Source organism: Sarcophilus harrisii, chromosome 3 (genome assembly GCF_902635505.1).
Source record: "Sarcophilus harrisii chromosome 3, mSarHar1.11, whole genome shotgun sequence".
NCBI lineage: Eukaryota > Metazoa > Chordata > Mammalia > Dasyuromorphia > Dasyuridae > Sarcophilus > Sarcophilus harrisii.
In genome coordinates this window covers 509862147-509880194 of record NC_045428.1, presented here as the reverse complement: position 1 = coordinate 509880194, position 18048 = coordinate 509862147, and the positions used below count along the sequence as shown (strand labels likewise).

The 18048-nt window shown below is 36.3% G+C and overlaps 1 protein-coding gene across 2 annotated transcripts in view; it reads left to right on the top strand.

Moving 5' to 3' along the window:
- Positions 1 to 18048, top strand: part of RAB30 (RAB30, member RAS oncogene family) — a 103227-nt gene that overhangs the window by 33256 nt on the left and 51923 nt on the right. Inside the window, exon 1 of one of the 2 annotated variants that reach the window (XM_031961839.1) lies at positions 6792 to 7000. The exons of the other annotated variant lie outside the window; for it this stretch is intronic. The gene's annotated coding sequence lies outside the window, so the exon portion shown is untranslated. Of the gene's footprint in view, positions 1 to 6791; positions 7001 to 18048 lie in introns of those variants that run through there. 2 annotated transcript variants of the gene reach the window in all.

Genomic DNA, 18048 nt, shown 5'->3' with positions numbered 1-18048 from the left:
AGCTTTGATGGATTTGATCAAAGACCCAGTTACTCTCACCACTGGTACATGACTCATGAAGTGATGATTCCCACGCAATGCCCTCCGGGGTCCTCTTTTGGATATTTTAATATCTCAGTGCACCGCTGTAACACCCAAGCTGTCCATCTGTTGCTTTTCACAACTATCTCTTCGCTTTTTTTAGTCATACATATCCTTGAGGAAGGAATATTAATATAATAAGAAGGGCTACTCTAACCTTGTAAGATAGATAATAAAATCATAACATTTTGAAACTGGAGGGTGCCTTATAAACCATCAAGTGTTCACATTACAGATGAGACCCAGAATATACCTGTGAAGTGATTTGTAAGACAGGAATGGAAACCTTTTTTCTGCCAAGGGCCATTTGGATATTTAAAACATCATTCATGGACCATACAAAACTATCAACTTAGAGAAGTCAAGCTAGCATACCCAACTTTCACCTTATCATTGCCTGTAATTACCTTAGCAAATTATTTCATGGGCTTTATATGACCGATGGGCCGGACATTCCCTCCTTCTGGTCTAAGGTTATGCAGCAGAGTTCATGGCAGAGTAAGGGCTGGAACTCTGGTTCTATGGGAAAATAGAATTTGGAGCTAGGAGCATCTGTACTAGCATCTGTACTTTTTTTCCAAGTTGGGCTTTTATTTATAAAATTGGGTTTCTCTGTAATCTAACAAGTTGATAAATCTTATCTATTCCACCTCTGTAACATCTCTCATCTCTTTTCTCAGTCAACATAGTCATCACCCTGGTTTAGGCCCTCATGCTCTCTCCTGACAAGTGTAATAGTGTCCACCCTTCCCATCTCCAATCTATCATGTACCCAGCTGTCCAACTGATTTTTCTAAAGGATAGACCTGACCATGTCACTTCCTTGCTCAGGTAACTTCAGTGACTGTCTATTGATCCTACAATAAAATAAAACTACTTTGTTTGGCATTTAAACCTGTTCATAATATGGCCTGAGCTATCTATTATCTAGAGATATTATGTTATTCCTTTTAATATATTCTCTTTTCCAGGCAAACTGGTTTGCTTTTCATCATGCATAGCATGCCATCATTCACTTCTGTAAAATGAAGGGATTCTCCCTCCTCATGTATGTCTCTTAGAATTCCTGTCTATTAAAGCAAAGATTAGCTGATTTTAATTACCTCCCCAATTGCTAGCAATCTGCCTCTGACCTTTCCCTCTTCCTTCTCTCCCCTCCCCAATTCCTTTGTATTTACTTTATATGTATATTTTTCCTGAGGCTTAAATTGGGATCCCACAGGTAGTCATTGTCTGAGGCTGGATTTGAACTAAGGTCCTCCTGAATTCAGGGCCAGTGCTCTACCCATGGCACCACCTGGTGGCTCTGAATATATTTTTCATTTAATTAGTTCTTTACATGCTTTTCCCTCAATAAAGTGTATTTAAGGGCAAGGACTTTTTTTTGTGTGTGTGTGTGTATAATTTTTTTGTGTGTAATTCTGTATCTTCCTGGCTTGAGAAGTGCTCATTGAATGAAATTGAAGACTAGCTCTACATGTAATGTTGGCAACTATTTTTTTCCGTAGACTATCTTAATTTTTAAGGCAGTAGTTTTCAAATGCTGTTGTGAGTCATCCCAGGGTTTAAGGGTCAGGTGGCCAGGGAATCTGGAAGAAAAACGGGGGACAGATAAAAATTTGACTCCAAGCTATTCTCTAATTTGTTTCTACAGTTTTTGCTTAATGGATATTGGTTTAATGAATGCATAATATGATTCAATGGATCTGTAATCTTATTACGTGGGTACTTGGTCCAATCATGGTAATATTTAAACTGTACTTAACTGCAAACGTTTTCACATTATGATAATACTAGAATTTATGTAGCATTTATATAGTTTTTATTTATATATATTACATAGCATTTATATAGCATTGCATTATATAGCATGAATATTTACATATATTATCCCCTTTGATTCTCATGGTAGCCCTGTGAGATACTGTGAATCATAGAATCTCAGAGTTGGGAAGAACCAGAGGTTATTTACCCTTACTAGAAACATGAATTCCCTTTTATAATATCTTGTTTGTCTAGCTGCTACTTAAAACACTCATTTCCTGTAAGAGTTCTTAAATTTTGACATAGCTACTTTCACATTGGGATAGCTTTAATTGCTTATTGTTTCTTGCCCATGACTTTCCATCAACTAACTCAGAGAGTTTTCACTGGCTATCCCTTGGGCCTGGAATGCTCTCCTTCTTCATATCCATTTCTTACCTTCCCTGGCTTCCTTCAAGTCTCAGTTCAAGTCCCAAGAGGCCTTTCCTAGTTCTCCTCAATCTTAGTGTCATCCCTCTGAGATCATCCCCAGTTTATTGGATCTGTATCTTGTTTGTATATAATTATTGGGATGTTGTCTTCCCTATTAGACTGTGAGCTTTTTGATAATGATGGTGATGATGATAATAATAAGGATAATGATAGCTAATATTTACTTGTGCTAAACTTCACAATTACTGCTTCATTTGTTTCTCATAGTAATCCTGGGAGGCAGGTGTATTATAATCCACATTTTACAGGTGAAGAGCCAGACAGGTTGCCTAGAGAGACACAGCTAAGTGTCTGAGGCCAGTCTTCTGCACTCCAGGACTTGCCCTCTACCCACTGCATCACCGAGGTATCCTTATAAACAGGGACTGTTTTATATTTTGTTTTTTTGTGTGTATGTGAGTTTTTTTCCCACTTTCTTTTTATCCTCAGAGCCAAGCACAATACCTGTCACATGGTAGGTAGTTAATAAAAATTAGCAGCACCTAGATGGCAAAGTGGATAGAGTGACAGGTTGGAGTCAGGAAGACCTGAATTCAGATTTGTCTTGTTACTGTTTGGGAATGTAGGGAGCTTTCCTAAATCCATGGTATTCCATCTAGCCTCTGGGGTAGAGGTATGGCTTACCACCAGGCCACTTTGTCTTACTGGGTCTAACATACAATACTTACTAGATATATGACCGTTTCCACACAATAACAATTTCAGATATTTGAAGATATTCCCCTTCCCTGCCCTGCCATTAATTTTTTCTTCTCTGTTCTGAACCAACTCACTAATTCCTTTTGTTGATTTAAAAAAACCCCAAAAAAACCAAAAGTTCCCCCTCCCCCCCCAAAAAAATTCCCAACATTAGATTTGGGGCCAGAGGATCTTGGTTCAATTTCACCTGCTAATTGTGTGACTTTGGTCAAACGACAACCTTTCTAGTTCTCAGTTTCTTCATCTCTAAAATGGGAAGGTTGAACTAGATAGCCCCTGGGATCTCTTGAAGCTCGAGGTGTAAGATCCTAAGATTACCATCAAAGAGTATGTCCTGCCTAGTGTCCAAGTGAAAACAAAAATTCCTTATCAATGAAGAAGTCCTCTAGACATTCATGTTAGACAGATTGCATTGTGCTGATTGCATCAAACCCTTAAGCATTACAAAGGCCTCCCCAATAACATCCATGATGATTCAAAATAAATCAGTCTAATTATCCTTGAGGGGTGAAACTAAATGAATTTTAAAATGCCTATTGTTCAAAATATGCCATGCAGTTGAATGACAGATGAATTTGGTGATGTATGTGTGTGTGTATGTGTATGAATATGTGTGTGTGATAACATGGATGTTGCTATAGAATTATAGAATGTTAGTATTGGAAGGGACCTTAGAGATCATTTAGTTTGATTCCTTCCAAAAACAGCTGACTCTCCACCACAACAAAGCTCACACATTTCTGTAATATTTTAAAGCTGGTAAAGAGTGCTTTGGTCAAAACACTCTGAGGTAGACAGTTGAAAGTATTCTTTTCTCCATTTTACAGATAAGTGTACCAAGGGTCAGAGATGGGATTCTGGAGGCCATCTGTTCCAAACCATAGTTCAATAAGATCCCCTACTTCATGTTTCTGACAAGACCTACAATAAGGAGTATCCTACTCCTTCCCCAGACTGCCCATTCCCCTTGTGGAAACTCTGATTGTTAGGATGTAGTTTCCTTACCTCAAAACTGCCTTTTTTTTTTTTTTCCCCAACTTAGACACTTTGTCCCTGGAACCAATCGGAAAAGGTCTATTCCCTTTTCTGTGAGATAGTTCTTAATGGGGGTCACCATCATGTCTGCATTAAGTCATCACCTCTCTCCATTGCCTGGAGTACAGAGTAGAGATGTACTCAGGACTCTCACCTAACCAGTCATGGACATTTTATTTGTGTATAGATCCAGTAATGTTCTGTCTTGCTGCCACTGGGGTATGTAGGGAGCTCTGCTAAGTCTGAGGCTTTCCATCTGGCCTCTGGGGTAGAGGGATGGTCTGCCTCCAGGCCATTTTGTCTTACTGGGTCTAACGTCCTCGCTGTTAGGATTTGCAAGCCCCAGAACCATTTTCTGAAATGTGACACAGCAGCAAAGGTAAATTGGACTGCTCTGTCTAGACAGACACTTTCTCCAGGGAAATAATTATTGTTAGGGTAACAGGCCCTTGTATGTCTCCTAAGAATATCAAGCGAGTCTGCAGCAGGCCAGAGGAGGCCATGTTAAAGCTGCTTGGCTCTGAGGCTCTTCAGGCCCAAAGTGCTGTTTGAATCCAGCTTGAGCAGAATCCAGTGTCCGGGAGTGCCCAGAACACTGTTCTCATTTAGAAAGGGGCCTCAGTGCTGCAGGAGGGGGAAAGCTGAATGATCAGAGCAGCACTCTCTCCAAGCCCAGGTCCCAAGGTCCAAGACAGGACCCAGGTATAAAACGTGACCATTGCAACAGCTTGCATTTGGCTAGTGTCATAGAAGGAGAGTTCAGAGCTGGAAGAGGCTCATAGACTACCTAGTGCAAATTCATCTCTCTTTCTTGGACTGATTGCTGATTTGAGATGTGAAAGAGGGTCATATAGTGAGGCAGGGCCTGTAGGTGGTAGGGCAGATCAAGATTTTGACTTAGAATTATAAAATGTCAAAATGACAAAGGTCCCAAGAGATCATTTAGAGCAATACCAAGCTAGATGATGTAGTGCAGTGAGCTCTGGACTTGGAGCTGGGAAAAGCTGTAGTTAGATTTTGCCTTATACTTGCTAGCTGTGTGATCCTGGACAAGTCAGCTAACCTCTGTCTGCCTTAGTTTCCTCGTCTTCAAAATGGGGATAATAATAACATCTACTTCCCAGGGTTGTTGTGAGGATAAAATGAGGTAATATCTGCAAAGTGCTTGATATAGTGCCTGGCACATAAATGATTAATAAATGCTTGTCAAAAAAAATTCCTTTGGTAACATCCCTGACAAGTATTCATCTAAGCTCTATTTGAATATGTTCTGTGATGGGAAATTTCCTGAAGTGACTTAGTCCATTTTGGGGGCAGTTCCACTTGTTGGAAAGACTTTTTATATTTGTATATTATATCAAAGGGTTGTGTGGAATAGTAAAAACTATAGTTGAGGTCAGAAAACCAACCTCAAGTCCTGTATATATCCCTTATTAGTCTGTCCCTTTCAAACCTTACTTTCCTTATTGATAAAATGTGACTAATAATTCTTGTATTAACTTCCTTGTAATAGAGCTGATAAAAATCAACTATAAAGTTTACAAATAAAACTATAAAGCATTATTGAAGTGGGAATTAGAATTATTATATTGATGGAGAAAGAAGGCTTCCTGACTTTTCTCAAAATAAAGATCTTGATTGTCCTTTTTCCTTTATTTTTTTCTTGTTTCCTTTCTTTCCTTTCCCTCTTTTGATGGCCTCTGCTCTGGAAGAGTCATGTATGTGTTTGCTTCCTAGAATTTCTAGTTTCTTTTGATGCTCAGCTCAAATAATCCCTCCAGCATCAAGGACTTTCCTGATCCCCTATGTTGTCTGTATCTCCCCAATTGAAATTACTTTGTGTTTTTTCCATGTTCTTTTTAATTTTTTAATTTTTTTTTTTTTACTGAGGCAATTGGGGTTAAGTGACTTGCCCGGGGTCACACAGCCAGAAAGTGTTAAGTGTCTGAGTCCAATTTGAACTCAGGTTCTCATGACTTCAGGGCTGGTGCTCTATCCACTGCATCACCTAGCTGCCCCCTTTCCATATGTTCTTTTATGAAAATGTAAGCCCCTCATGAAAGTGATCATTTTACTTAGGTCTTTTTGTCTCTAAGACTTAGCACAGTACTTAGCACACAATCAGTGCTCAATTAATGTTTGTAGATGGATGCTCAGTTGCAACCTCTATATGGTTTCTTTTTACTTCTGAAGATTTGCCAGGGGTCCTATATACTTTATGATCCTATATACTATATGACTCTTCTGCCTCCTGCTCTGCATCTTCTATTCATTCTAGGGGTTCCATACCTATTTTTGTGCCATGGACCCCCTTGGCAATCTTAGGTGAAGCCTATGGTTCCTGTCTCAAAATAAAGTTTATTAAATATTTGAAGGAAATATTAAAATTAGTTAGAGAAAATAGTGAAAATAAAGATGTTAATTTCTCCCCAAGTTCACAGACCCCCTAAAAATCTATGTGGGGAGAATCAAATGAAGTAATAATTGTAAAGACATTAGTACAGTGCCTGGCACATAATAAACTCCATATAAATGTTAGTTAGCCTTCTCCTCCCTCCTCGAATACTTCTCTTCCCTCCTCCCTTTTCTTCTTTCTCCTCTTCCTTCTCTTCCCTTCCCCTTCCCTTCCTTCCTTTCTCCTCCTTTTTTCCCTCCTCCCTCTCCTCCTCCTCCTTCTTTCCTTCTCCTTCTCTCACTTCCTTCCTCCTCCTCTTTTCCCCTCCTCCTTTTCTTTCTTCCTTCTTTTCCTCCTTCTTTCACATATCCCAGAACCCCTATATTAACCTACCCTGACTCTTCATGACAAGTAACAGAACCATCAAATCTCCGTCTCACAAGCCTTGAAATCTGTTCCCTTTCCTTTTGCTAGAAATCCCCCTCTATATTTGGTTCAGCTGTGTGCAGACAGTTTTGGCCGAGTAGCCTCAAGGTAGGTTTTTGTTTGTTTGTTTTTTCCCATATAATTCTTTCATAATTTCTTGGATTTCAAACTGCTGTTGCTGCACCTAAAGCTCCTCAAGGGCTTTGGGTGCAGCTGACTTTAGCTCTCTATCTCCTTGGCCCCTGCAAGCTGCAGCTTTCAGCCTTTGCTGAATATAAAATAGACTTTATCCAGCTCCCTTTCTTTTGAATTGTCGCTGACTCAGCTGCCTAGGGATGTTGAGCTGGGAGGGGGTGGGGCAGTGGGCCTGGAATGAAATACAGTATAAGTTAGTGACTGGGGGTTTATGGTTTTCATTAAAATACTCTGGATGGCTTTCAAGACTGTTCCGTAATTGTTTCTGTGTTCCTGGTGGCTTTGCAGTATTTTTTTCCCCTAATACTCTGCACGCCCATAAAATTACAAGTGGGAATAAAATGTTCCTGAGAAAAAAAAGGAAATATAAAGATGAAGAAGGGCTCTGTGGTCCTAAACTGAGGTATTAGTAATAAAAGAATTCCTCTATTCATAGAACCTCAGTTTCTCCAACTGTAAGACTGGAGATTAGGCTAAAATGATGTCTAAGATCCCTTCCAAGTCTGCCATTCTGTGATTTATTATCCCTTGTTCTTAGATACTATCCAGATCTGATGTTCTCTGTTGTTAGGGCCATTCCATATTTAACCTTGTGGGTCAAGGATTTATTAGTGCTCAAGTCTTGGACTGAGAAGGAAAAAGATAAGCAGAAGAGAGAAACTTGGATTAAATCATCATTGCTCAGGACATAATTGGTTCTTGGTCTTTTGTATGTACTGAAATTTCCTGGAAGCCATCAGGCATTGGTCAACTTTCTCTTCAAAGATGAATACTTTAGGATCCTATATACTATATACTATATGACCTTTCTGCCTGCTATTCTGCATCTTCTATTCATTCCAGGGGTTCTATACCTATTTTTGCACTATGGACCCCTTTGACAATTTTAGGCCTTTAGGCCTCCAAAGAGTATCTCTATGAGGGAAGGGTAGAATGATTGTCAAAAATATGTGATATTTGAATAATTGTACTTTTAGCAGATGCAAAGATGCCATCTAATGAAAAGAATATGGAACTTGCAGCTGGAAGACCTTTTTGTTTTCATCTGTAAAATGGGGATAATAATAATCTTTGCCTTACAGAATTAGGAGGAAAAATACTTTGTAAACTGTAAAGTGTTATATAAGTAGGAGATAGTTTTTTTTAAAGCATAGAATCTTCATTTATTTATTTAAATAAGATGACTGGAATTTCTAAATTCCTTTTTCAGATCTATTAGTTTATGTTTCTCTATTAGGACAACTAACTGAGCTAACCGAGAGGAAGTTGTGGAAAGTGATTTGCTAATCTTAGATATCATAGAAATGCTGCTATTGACATAATTATGTATAATAATATTAATTGGAGGCTTTGGATCTCCTACTCTTGAATGAAGCTGTCTCTGTTCTTTGGGATAGGTTGTATTTTTTCTCTCTGGAAAAAAACATTAAAAACATATTAATCATTTTTCCATGTTAGAGGCTTAAGATTTATAGTCTTTCATATACAGACAATTTGCTGGGATGAACTATGTTTTTCTTACTGCTCTTGCGGGACTCTGTGAAGGCAGTCTGTGCAGCAAACACAGATGTTTCATGATACTCATCCTAGAGAAGTCCCTTGAGTTTAACTTGTCTCTGCCTCTGCATCTGGGAATCAGAAAGTACTCAAATTTATGGTCTATACCTCAGACCACTTAGCACATTGCAGGTGTTGGATAGATTCTGTTTCTCCACATTCTTAAATATATTATTTCTTTTCTACCATTCTTATTGCACCCATTCTAATTCTAGTCCTCGTTCCCTCTGGCCTGGATTAGTCTAATTGGCTTTTAAATTGCTCCATCCTCATCTATCCTTATTTATCCTTCATGTTTTTGTTATAGTCCACTGGATAGAATGCTGGGCCTAAAGTCAGGAAGTCCTGAGTTCAAATATAGCCTCAGATACTTATTAGTTGTGTGACCCTGAAAAAAGTCTTTTAACCTTTACTTGCCTCAGTTTCCCCAATTGCAAAATGTAGATAATAATAGCATCTACCTTTTAGGGTTGTTGTGAGGATCAAATAAGATGATATTTGTAAAGAATAAAAAAGTACTTATCTGTTCATATCCTTCCCATGGTCAAAAATCTTCATTGATAAATAAATATTACCTAATTTCTTTTTTGGTGTTCAAGTCTTTCTATAATCTGCTTCCAAATACTTTTCCAATCTTCTTTCATATTCTCCTTTCACTGTATGATATAAATCAAAATCTTCACTATTCCCTGCTCTCACTACTTTGGATGTCTCCAACAAATTTGTAATGCCCTGACTGACCTCACCTATAAAATGAGCTTGAGAAGGAAATGGCAAACCGCTTCAGAATCTTTGCCCAAAAAACCCCCCAAATGGGGTCATGAGGAATCAGACAAAACTGAAACAATTGAACAACAATAAGAGGGGCATTCTGGTATTTGTGTACAAGTGTTATCTCCCTTACTGGGAGCTTCTTGAAGGCAGGGATTATGTCTCACTTATATTTGTATCCAGAGGCATACATTGCACATAATAGGTGTTTAATAAATGTTTGTGGGTATGACCTGAGCGTGACGTTGAAAAAAAATTATTCTCTCCCGCTTTTCGATTCAATGGTTGTTTATTGATTTAATCAATGAAAGTGTTGTAAAAGGAGATATGAACAGATGGATATAAAGAGTTTCCACAAAATATCAGAATTGTAAAAGACCTCAGAGGCCATTGATTCCAACCCAAAGGATCAATTGTTAGGATATTTTCCTTTCATTAAGTCATTTTGAGGGTGGGCTAAATTAGTTTACTTTATAAGTTATCAGTAGATACTTTAAAGGTATGCCTTTTGTGGTATGTTGATGGGCATACAAGAAAATGAGAAACAACCCACAAAACTTACTCGTGATAGTAAATCTGTTGGAACCATTTTTTTTTTTTTTTTTTTGAGGGGAGTATTATCCCTTGCTTCTCTGATGAAATAGACACTGTTCTGTTTGGCTTTTAAAGTTTTTTCAGCTTATCTGTCCACATTACTATTTATTCCTTTTCATGTACTTTATGTTCCAACCAAATGAGGAAACTTTTTGTTCCTCCTGCACAATATGCCATCCCCTATCTCTGTGCCTTGCTATTGCTTGGCTCCTATGAATGGAATATACTCCATCCTCATTCTACCTCTTAGAATCTATCCATAGTTTTCTCTACTAATTGCTAATTCTCCTCCCTCTACTTTATTTTTTATAAATAATCTGATACCTTTATTTGTTTTAGAGTTATTACCAGTGATTTCCTAAAGGTAATTCTATTACATAACCAAACATTTAATTTAAAAAGGAGAAGAAAATCTTTGATAAGAGCTTTTGAAAGTAGTTGGGTCTGAAATGGCAAGGGAGGTGGTTACTTTGAGATGAGATCTCAAAAAGCTTTTTTTTTTTTAAACTTATAAATTATCCAAAGCTTATTTTCATGCTTCATATTTGGGGGCACAGTTTCATGAAATTGGTGGTAAATACATTTAAAAATAAAGAAAAGGTCAATCTGACACATAAATCAAATTTGCCTCTTTATAGACATACAATGGTCATCATAATTCTATAATTTGAAGGCTTGCAGAAAAAAAAAACAGACCAAAAAACTTTTTTAAAAACCTTATTTCTATTGACTTTTTTTTTTTTATTTTATATCACCTTCATTTCAAAATACAGTTATTCCTTCTATATCTTGGGGATTGTGGGTATGTGTATGGGGTATAGCCCCCATAATTAGGAAAATCCACATAAGATTTTTTTGGCCCTTCATACAAGAAAGTTTGAATTATTGTGATATTAAAAAATAAAATATGTTATTATACAATTCTCTACATATATTTTATGCATTTCCTTACTTCCTAACTTTTTCTGTGTCATGTGCTAGATTGCCATCATTAGTGGCTTCTGAAAAATTCCCATTTAATTTCTTTTGCCAACCTATGATATATTTAAATCTCAAAAGGGAAAGTCACAACACAGAAGAGATAATAGTATCTTTCTCTTCCTTTCCTATCCAGAATTCTATCCCTTTAACAACAAGGTGAGGTGAGGGGGAGCTGGGAGGAGGAAATATTGTGGTAGCTGGGAAGTAGTCTAGTGAAACCAGCTAACACAGAACATGTCTGGCAGTATATGTACCATTCTATACATTCTATAGTATTCTATATGTAGTATTCTGTACAGTAGGAGACTATTTACTACTTCTGGGCGGGGGCGCACCTCCAGAAACCAAGCTTGATCATTATAACTGTATAACATTCATGGAAAAAATTTTTGGTTCTTTTTCTTTGTGTTATACACAGTTTGTATATTGTTATCCTGGGTTTGCTTACTTCAGTTTTCACTTAAGTTTTCTTATATTTTTTATAATTCTTTATGTCTTATATTAACCAAGGAGCAATATTCCATTCTATTCATATACTTCACAAGCTAGCTTCAAATTACTTTTCTAGCCAGACAATAAATTCCTAAGAGGGAATTAGCCAGCACAATGAATAGAGTGCTGGACTTAAAATTAGGATGACTTGAGTTGAAATTTGATTTCAAATTCTTTGCTAAGCTGTGTGACCCTGGGCAAGTCACTTAATTCCTTAATGGTAACAATAATCTTATATTTATCATATATGTATATATACACACACACACACACACACGTATACAGATACATATATGTTGTTTTGACAGAAATCAAACTCTTTGAGATTAGTCTTTCTTTGTTTCCCTACCACTTACCATAGTTTCTGGCACAGAGTAGGCATGTAAATAACTTTTTTTTTTTTTTTGATCATTACAATTTGTTTAACCATTTTCCAATTGAAATACACTGATTTTTGTTCCATTTCTTTATTATTACAAAAAAGGCCTACTATGAATATTTTTGTAGTTATGAGATTTTTCTATCTGTGACCATTTTGAGTATATGCTTAGCAGTGGGATCCAAGAAAAATAAATCAAAGCCTTCTTCCACATAAGGGTCCTTCAGATGCTTGAAGACAAAGAATATATCCTCCTTAAGTTTTTCCCAGGCTAAATATAGTCACTCCAACAGATTCTTCATGACTCTTGAACAACTTGATCTCTCTTTCTCTCTTCAATGTCCTTAGTAAAAAAATGGTACTTGGAAATGAACCCAATCTTGTATCTGTGATTTGAATGATACAAACTACAGTAGGATTAATTATACTTTATAATCACTAAAAATACTTTTCATTTGAACTTTTGAGTTTTATCCTCATTTTATACATTATACATTACCCCATTTTATATGTGAAGTTGCATTTTTGGATCTAAATATGTCTTTACATTTATCTTTATTACAGTTCATCTTATTAGAGTCAACATTGAATTAACAGCCTTTTGGGTGACTGTTGCAGCACATATCTTTTTTAAAGACTCGGCTGTAACGCTCATCCCTTTAGAGACCTGGCTAGTTCATATTGAAACATCAATAACTATTTTTGGATCTAGCCATTCAACTAGTTTTGTAATATTTTTAGCCCTCATCTTTCCAAATTATTTATAATAATTATAGACTTTTTCAAATTATTTCCAAAAATTTAGGTAAATTACATCTTTTTGTTTTGTTAGTTATTTTTTTTAAATAACAGAAATTTGTTTTTTCTTTTTTCTGCCTTCACTTTTATATCTCCATAATGGCATTTTCTGATCTATTAGTCTTGAAACCCTTTTACAAAATGAAATTAGTTTGACATCACCTTTTTTTATGTAACCACACTGTTATTTACTAACTATACCTTAATAATCTATTCCAGAATTTTGCCAGATATACATTCAAATTCACTGGTCTATAATTTTCTGACTCTATTCTATTTCCTTTACTGAAAATTGGGACACCAATTTGCCTTTCTGCAATCCAGATTCTTCACAGAATCATTTCACATTGTAGGAAGTCTAGATTGCATCATAACTTTCATACAATGATGAAACCATGAATTGCAACACTTTTAAAAGAGGGGCTAGTTGTTCATTAAACGTATTTTTTGTGAACTTACTGTTTGTTTTCCCTAAAAGTCACTTGATTCTGCATATCTTTGAATACCCTTCCTTTTGGGTAGGCTTACTGGGTTACATTTACTTAAGTTTACTGCTTTAAATTGTGAAAACCTGATATTTCCTTTTCCATGTCACCTCTTTCACTATATATGACAAAGATATAATCATTATTATGGTGTTAATTGACTGTAAATGTTGTTCTGAAAAATCATTAGATTTACTTAAAGAGTAGAAATATTTCCTCCTTTTAGCTGGCTTCTAAAGACTGCTAATGAAGAATCTCAAAATTTTAGCCCTGGAGGATCCAATAAAATCATTTGGCCTAGTCATATAGAGATGAAAAAATTATATTCTAGAGAAGTAAAATTACATAATTGGTTGGTAGTAGGTCTAGGATTTCAAGACACAGATCTCTTGACTAATATAAAACTATTTAGAAAACCTTAAATTAAGAACTCCTAATCTCATCCAAGCCCCATATTTCATGGATCCTTAAGGGAAGTAGAACTCAGAGATAGAAAGCAATTGTTCAAGGTTACAATGGCTGAATTAGATTAACACTGCTATCCTCTGATTTCTCACAGAGTGTTTTTTCTACCATTTCAGTGCTAGATCTCTAATCTTCTTTGAAGACAGGATACTATGTTTTTCATCACTCAAAGTTTGAGTGGCCCTCTTCTCTGTGAACTTCACCTGTGGTGGCCTATCTTTGCCTGTTCTGAAAAGTTATATATTTATTTTGCTCAGCTGAAGCAACACTTTATTTCAAGGATAAAGATTTGCATTGAGGTTCCAGGGCCTAAAGCCTTTTCTGTATTTTTGCTTCTCACTTAATAGAAAGTGGATCAAAAGAGAGACCTTTGGTTTTACTAGTAAAAGTCAGTCAACAAGGATTTAAGCTTTTATTGTGTGCCTGCCACTCCCTCTTAAATCCAAATTACCTTCCTGATGTCTTGGTCCTCAATGACAAATAATACAGTACTAGTAAAAAACAACAACAACAACAATAACAAAACAAAACAAACAAACAAACAAAAAAAACTATTGTAATCCTCAAGGAGCAGATAGGATAACAGAGAAAACAACACTTAAATAAAAGATGAGAAGTGTCAGGGAGGGAAGAAGAAGTTGTGGATAGGGGTATGGTAGTGATATCTGGAGGAGTGTAGCCTTGGTAAGAAATGAATAAATATCTGGCTTATGTACCTTCCTTAAAATGACATTCTTGATGGACCCTTTTAAAAGATATATATTTTTTCTAATTACATGTAAAGATAGTTTTAAATATTCACTTTTTGATAAGATTTTGAGTTCCAAACTTTTCTTCCTTTTCCCTACTTCTTCCCTGCCTCCAAGATGGCAAGCAATCCAATATAGATTGTTCATGTGCAATCATGCCATATTCATGTTGTGAAAGAAGAAACAGAACAAAGGGAAAAACCATGAAAAAAACCATACAAAACTAAAAAAGTTAAAGCAATATGTTTCAATCTGTATTCAGACTCTGTAGTTCTTTCTCTGGATATGGATGACATTTTCTATCATGAATCTTTTGATACTGTCTTGAATCATTGTATTGCTGAGAAGACATAAATAAATCATATTTAAGTTATCACACTATTTTTGTTGCTGTGTACAATGTTCGTCTGGTTCTGCTTACTTCACTCAACATCAGTTCATGTTAAGTCTTCACAGGTTTTTCTGAAATCTGTTCATCATTTCTTTTTTTTTTTTAATTAAAGATTTTTATTTTTCAAAACATATTCATAGATAATTCTGCAACATTAGCCTTTGCAAAACCTTGTGTTCCAATTCCCCCCCCCCCACTCTCACCCCCTCCCCTAGATGGCAAATAGTCCAATATATGTTAAACGTGGTAGAAATATATGTTAAATCCAACATGTGCATACATATTTATACAGTTATCTTGCTGTACAAGAAAAATCAAATCAAACCAGAAAAGAAAATGATCAAAACAAAATGCAAGCAAATAACAACAAAAAGAGTGAGAATGCTATGCTGTGGTCCACACTCAGTTCCCACAGTCCTCTCTCTGGGTGTACATGGCTCTCTTCATCACTGAACAATTGGAACTGGTTTGAATCATCTCATTGTTGAAGAAACCCACGTCCATCAGAATTGATCATCATATAGTATCATTGTTGAAATATATAATGATCTCTTGGTTCTGCTCATTTCACTTAGCATCAATTCATGTAATTCTCTCCAAGCTTCTCTGTATTCATCCTGTTGGTCATTTCTTACAGAACAATAATACTCCATAATATTCCTATACCACAATTTATTCAGCCGTTCTCCAATTGATGGGCATCCACTGAGTTTCCAGTTTCTTGCCATTACACGAAGGCCTGCCACAAACATTTTTGCACATGTGGGTCTCCTTCCCTCCTTTAAGATCTTTGGCATAAAGATCCAGTAGAAACACTGCTGGGTCAAAGAGTATACACAGTTTGATAAATTTTTGAGCATAGTTCTAAATTGCTCTCCAGAATGGCTAGATCCGTTCACAATTCCACCAACAATGTATCAGTGTCATAATTTTCCCACATCCCCTCCAACATTTGTCATTATCTTTTCCTGTCATCTGCTTATCATTTTTTTCTTTTTCTTTTCTTTTCTTTTCTTTTTCTTTTTCTTTTTTTTTTTTGCTGAGAGAGTTGGGGTTAAGTGACTTGCCCAGGGTCACACAGACAGAAAGTGTTAAATGTCTGAGACCAGATTTGAACTCAGGTCCTCCTGATTTAGGGCTGGTGCTCAATCCACTGCACCACCTAGCTGCCCCCTTCTAATCATTTCTTATAACATAATATTATTCCATTTGGTGGAGCCTTTTAATCAAAGCTCAGTCCATACTAGGTGGGAGTTCTAGGGTTGAAATAATCTAAGGTGAGATTAAAGAGATTCTGTAGAAAGAATAATTTATTTAGGTTCAAATCTTTCCTCTGATACTTAGTAGCAGTGTGACTTTGGGCAAGTCATATATCCTGTCCAAGCTTCAGTTTGTATCATTTATAAAATCAAGATAATGATAGAAATTGCTATTGATAGGATTGTTGTGAAAATCATATGAGTTAATGTATGTAAAACATTTTACAAATCTTAAAGAACCTCTATTTTTGTTATTGTTCAATGGTATCTGACTCTTTGTGACCCCTTTTGGGATTTTCTTGGCTGAGATACTGGAGTGGTTTGCCATTTTCTTTTCCAATTCATTTTACAAATGAGAAAACTGAGGCAAATAGGTTTAAGTGACTTGTTCAGGGTCACACAGCTAGGAAGTATCTGAAGATATTTAGACCTGATGCTTTATCAATTGCATTACTTAGTTGCTTTATAGAGCTCTATAAATGTCATCCATTATTATAGTTATCATCAAGAAGGATATTTGCTTGAAATATTTTAATGTCTCATAGAAAAACCAATGGTCAGCAGTAGTAGTACATAATTTCTAATAGTAGATACTTATTTAATGCTTAATGACTGATTGATTGGTGCTAGGTGTGGTGGTGAAACAAGGGGGTGCTATATGAGGTAGTTTGATGTCAGAAAATTCTTCAAAGTGGCTGTGACCTCTTAGAATTTGGAGAATTTGAAACCCGATGGCCAGCTTATCCAGTGATGATTAAAACCTAAGAAAATCTGGCTCATGTCACCCAGTCTCACATGATGGTAAGCTGTTCCGAGAAGCCAATCTCTTGGCTAATATTTCTTTTAAATAAGGAAACTAACTTGGTAAACAAAATTAAGGTCAGAAGTCTGATGATTAGTGATTACAGGCCAGGGGCATTTGAGTTTTTTCAATATTAAGCCATCTGACCAGAAATCCATGTGATTCTTTTACAGTAACTAATTGAAGATATCCCAACTTTTTTCTTCCTTTTCAATCCCCATTTCTATTTTCCCATCTTCCTTTTCCCCATTTTCCCTTTTCTTTCAGGGATTTCTATAGTACTAGGCAGGATTTCTTTCACTTGTCTAGGAGACAAAAACCAGACTTCTGTTTCTTAGTCCCTAGCTCCATGAAAACCCAATTCATATAGTTTATCTCCACGAAACTTTCTCTGATGCTTCTTGTTAGACCATAACTGTTGCCTTGGCATATGTCTACTATTTATATTTATATTATAGTAATTTTATCTGATCAGTTTATGGACTTCACGAGGGCAAGGGGCAAGGATAAACTGTATTCTATACACATTGGAAAAATGTCTGTTGAATTGAATCCAAATCTGCTAACATCATACTTTCCAGCAGGCAGCTACAGTAACAGTTTTAACAAGCAAATGGTTAGGGTTTGCTGGTCTTTTAGTTGACATGTGCTAACACAATCAGGTAACTATGAAAAATAGTAGGTCTACATCTAACTAGGAATTTGGCAGACTGTTTGGGTTAATGGCCACATTTTAGACACTTGGGAAATGGGGATTGGTGCCATAGAGGGACATTGGACTAGAAGGTACAAACCCTAACTCCTGGCCCTGCAATTTATTCGTTATGTGACTTAAGGAAATTTAACTACCTTCCCTAAACTTTGATTTCCTCATCTTTAAAATCAGAGATAGCCAGGTCAGTATTGTAAGAAACAAAATATCTTACCAAACATTCCACTAACTCACTGATGAATGCAGGAAAGATTTATTTTATATTCTTACAAGAACAGGTGCCTAGGTAAGCGGACACATCTTTGAAACTCCAAAGGCACATTTTATTTCCTATCCTGAAATGCAAGCCCCTCCCCTGATTCTTCATTAATTGGATGTTACAAAAGTTACATATGATTCTCCATCCCTCATCACATAGCCAGTCCCTGCTCCCAAGGAGCTTACATTCTTTTGGGGGAAGATAATAAAACAAGTCTTTGTGGGTTTCAGTTTTCTAATTTCAGTTTATTTCTCCAATTTAATCTTC